The 4,553-nt window shown below is 46.0% G+C and overlaps 1 pseudogene; it reads right to left on the bottom strand.

Annotated features, from left to right (window-relative positions):
* Positions 1–373: 373 nt before the first annotated feature.
* LOC101353349 (serine/threonine-protein kinase MARK2 pseudogene) lies at positions 374–4,513 on the bottom strand (annotated as a pseudogene).
* Positions 4,514–4,553: the final 40 nt, after the last annotated feature.

Here is a 4,553-nt window from a genome sequence, read left to right as displayed (position 1 = left end):
AAGAAGTTCCCCAGAGGAAACACACCTGTCCAGTTAGAGCAGTTTTGTCCAGGTGGAGGCAAAGTGGCTGGTTGTCAGCAAGGGCTGGCTGGCCTCTGCTGTATCCTCCCAGGTGAATTCTGGTGGCCTTTAAAGCCTAAGTTCTTTGGTTGTTTTGGAGGCAACGATGTTGAAGGCCTTGGAGATGCCAGGCATTCTCTTCAGTTGAACACCATTGAGAGACTGTCCACGGAGTTTGCTTGTCTCTGCCCTCCACTATATGAAGTCCTCCTGGCCCCACTTGCCAGCCATGCACAGCAGCGGGGACTGGGAGCTGATCTTCATGCTCACGTGAAGTTTAGGGGTCACGGCTCGGCCTCTGGAGGTTTCAGCATCAGTCCTTACATTCAAGTTCATTCAGGTTCCTTCTGGCACTACTGAAGAAAGATTTCTTCTTAGAAACTTGAAGAACCTTCCAGTGGCCCTTTGTGGGCCCTGGGTCATTCCAGAGGGAGAGGGTGGGGTCAGACCATAGAGAAAATTCTGCTGGTCACACACCTGTCTAGGTGTCCAGCATGCACGCAATTTCTGTTGGGGACATCCTGGGGAAAATTTGTTCTGCCTGGGGCTCCCTACACCAGTGCGGTGATGTGGTGGGCTGAGGAGGAAGCCTTAGAGATATGCTGGACTTCTGGGCTGGGATGCTGCACCTTACAGATACTCTTTGTGGGGCACAACTCAGAGTCCTGGAGGGTTGCAATGGGGCCAAATCGGATTCCTGATGCAGGAAAAGCAGAGCTGGGGAGACTGAGGCAGAAGTCCTAGAGGTCCTGGACTCTCTCATAGTTAGGTTGTATTTGCTTTTCTTGATGGAGGTCTGGCCAAAGTTGGCCTCCAAACAAGAGCATTCTTGCTTTGATTTGTGCTGGTTGAGAACTCTCGCTGTGCACAGGGCTGGTCTTCTCCTCCTCTAGCCGAGATAGGGAGCTAGCAGTTTGAGCTCTGGTCCATCAGTGAAGCCCAGATCTCTTCCCATGTGCAACCCATGAACACCATTGACTCAGTTTGTCAAGGTCTTTCTAGTCAGTGAGTATCTTCCTATAAGGCTTTAGTTCAGAACCTTTATGACCCACATTCATCCATGGAACTTTCATGATTTGCTTTGAAGTACCTTTCTTACTGGGATTGAGGATGAGACATTTCTTGAGTAGATTTTCACACTCCATGAACATATAGAAGGGAACATGATATTTTCCATTCATCGTCTGCTCCTGCAGCTACCTGAATTTCCGTCCATCAAAAGACAGACATCTGCTGACAAGTGTATATACAATGACTCCCATGCTCCACATACCCACTGTGGTTTCATTGTACTTTTGGCCCTGGAAGAGTTCTGGGGCAGAATGATGAGGACTGCTACAAAAGGTATCCAGCTTTTTGCCAAAGGTGAATTCCTTGCTGAAGACACACCTGCAATCTTGATGTCCTAACAGCATCCAAGAGCAGGTTTTCTGCTTTTAGCTCTCTATGCTCACTAAACTTCTGGTGGCAATACTGCACAGCAGACACTGGCAGAATTTACTTGGGTCACTTTTTCTTTCACATTTCCATGAGCCACTGGGTAATCAAGCACTCTCCTCCATTAGTGTACTCCTTGAAATGTCGAGTTTTCTCATTCTCGATCTCTTCAAACAAGTATGTTAGGATGATTCAAAGTCATCAGTATTCTTACTTCATGGGAGAGTTTCCAAAGGCAGGAGGAGTTCTGTTTGGTCTTGCCAATAATCTTGACCCTGATGCTCAGCCAAGCTTGGATCAGGCTGGTCTGTGCTACAGCCTCTAACCTGAGGGCCCTACCAATGGGTAAATTTTAATGACAGTAAACAAAAGTTCTGAGGTGAACCCTGATAGTGGGTCAAGCTTGAATTCCGACTGATCCTACCCTCTATCACCAGGGTCCCTAGAAAGGAATGTGCTAGGGCAGATTCTGACCCTGCGCCAAGCTTAGATTACGTCCAGCCTGAGCTACAGCCACTAGCCTCAGAGCTACATCCAAATACTGAAGCAACAGATTAGGCAGTAGGTTGGAATGATTCATAAGAGAATGGGCAAAACAAGGGGAAAGAGAAAGGAATTCCTCCCAGCCGGGTGGAGATCTTTAACCAGTTATTAAGAAATGGGAGGAATAAAATGAGTATCGATGGGGTCAAACAAGTTTTTCTTAGTGCAGCACTCTCACAAGTTGGGTGGTTGTTACTCAACAATGAAGGATCCTAAGCAAATATGCTTTATTCTCCCTAGTGTGAAGGTGTTTAGAAAGGTGCAGGACAAATATGACAAGGAGAAACCTGACTTCCTATTGCCTGGGGTGATAGTCCCAAATCTTATTTTGTGAATTCCCATCACTAGCTGCTTGAGGAACCTTATTAAAATAGGTCGTGCGAGTGGCTGCGTGAGGATCAGTCTCACTGGTTTAGAATACAGGTAGGTAGTCCCTGACTTAGGATTCGAGTGACGATGAACCACGCTTACGACCGTCCTTTTTTTTTGTACGTCTTATTGTTAGTAATATGTACGACATACAGTGTTGCAGCATGTAATGTGCTGATGTTATCATTCTCAGATGTTCACTTGCAGATGTTCAATGTTATGATTTACTGATCAAAACACTGCCGTATAGCAGGCTGTGGCCTGGTCTACAATGAAATCTGTGTCGGTGTGGGTGTAGGGGGTCATAACAGATAGAATGTTGGGCAGTGTTCAACTTTAACAAATTACACTAGACAGTCATTAGGACTCTGACTTCATTGTTTTGACATAGATGCTGATAAAGATCGTGTTATAAAGACACTGATAATAAAAGGCAATAATAACGAAAACTAAAAGTGTATTCCACTTACGTTAGCAACGACTCATAATGGAGTCATCAGAATGTAACCTTGTCTTAAGTCGTGGAGCACCTGTATTGTGAAATGGAGGAGAATGTTTTGGCCGACACAGGACCCACAGGTCACTCTTGAACAATCATAAAAAAATCAAAAACCAAACCGGTTGCTGTTGAGTTGATACTGACTCAAAAAAAACCAAAAAACCCAACCTGTTGCTGACTCATAGCAACCCTATAACACAGAGTAGAACTGCCCCCATAGAGTTTCCAAGGAGCACCTGGTGGATTCTAACTGCCGACCTTTTGGTTAGTAGCCATAGCTCTTAACCACTATGCCACCAGGGTTTCCAATTCTGACTCAGGCGACCCTATAGGACAGAGTAGAACTGCCCCATAGGGTTTCCAAGGAGAGGGTAGTGGATTCAAACTGCTGACCTTTTGGTTAGCAGCCGAGCACTTAACCACTGTGCCACCAGGGATCCTGAACAATCACAGATGGTATTAAAAAATGCAAACACGCAGTACCCTGATCCCAAGGGGGCAGCAAGCCTAATAGATAGGATAAAGGCCACAGTAAACTTTGTTTAAGGAGCGATGGTGGCTCCTGGTTAAACGTTTGGCTGCTAACTGAAAGGCTGGTGGATCAAACCCATCCAGAGGCTGTGTAGGGGGAAGACCTGGCAATCTGCTCCCTTGAAGATTATTGTTGTTGTTTGGTTCCATCGAGTGGATTCCTACTGATTCTGACCTCACGTATAACAGAACAAAAAAGTGCCCAGTCCCGTGCCATCCTCACAACAGTTGCTATGTTTGAGCCCATTGTTGCATCCACTGTGTCAGTCCACCTCGTTGAGGGTCTTCCTCTGTTTTGCTGACCTTCACTTTACAGAGCATGATATTCTCCTCCAGCAATTGGTCCCTCCTGGTAACATGTTTAAAGTACGTGAGACTAAGTCTCACCAACTTAGCTTTTAAAGAGCATTCTGGCTGTGGCTCTTCCAAGACAGATTTGTTTGCTCTTCTGGTAATCCATGATATGTTTAATATTCTTCACCGACACCATTAATTTAACAGCATCAATTCTTTGGTCTTCTTTATTCATTGTCCAGCTTTCGCATGCATATGAGGCGATTGAAAATACCATGGCTTTCGTCAGGTGCACTTTAGTTTGCAAAGTGACATCTTTGCTTAAGGTCTAGGAAACCCAAACAGCTCGGCTGCTAACCAAAAGTTCTCCAGTTTGAATCCACCAGCTGCTCCTTGGAAACCCTATGGGGTCGTTCTACACTGTCCTATAGGGTCACTATAAATAGGAATCGATTCAACCGCATTGGGTTTGTTTTTTTTTCTTTTTCTTTTTAGTGTCCTATAGGTTTGCTGTGAGTCTGAATAGACTCCAGGGCACACAAAAACAACCACCTCGTGTAGGAGGGAAACATCTCACCTTCCAATATATGTGACCTACACACTTTCCTCTTACTTAAATTGTTTGAAACGTTAACAAAAGCAGCACTGGTCCTCAGGTCCCCAAAGACTTTAAAGGATTCAAAAGGAGCCAATCAAGTTCTGTCCGAAGAAGCCTGAGAGCCCAGGTGGAGGGAGATCTCAAGCCCACTCTCCCCGACTCCGTACCCCGCCCCTGGCCATCCGGGCCTACGCCCCGCCCCTGCACAGCCCCGCCCCGCGC

This window comes from Trichechus manatus, unplaced genomic scaffold (genome assembly GCF_000243295.1).
Source record: "Trichechus manatus latirostris isolate Lorelei unplaced genomic scaffold, TriManLat1.0 scaffold00201, whole genome shotgun sequence".
In the NCBI taxonomy this organism is placed as follows: Eukaryota; Metazoa; Chordata; class Mammalia; order Sirenia; family Trichechidae; genus Trichechus; species Trichechus manatus.
The sequence above is the reverse complement of the archived record's forward strand: the minus strand, read 5'-3'. Positions and strand labels throughout refer to the sequence as shown.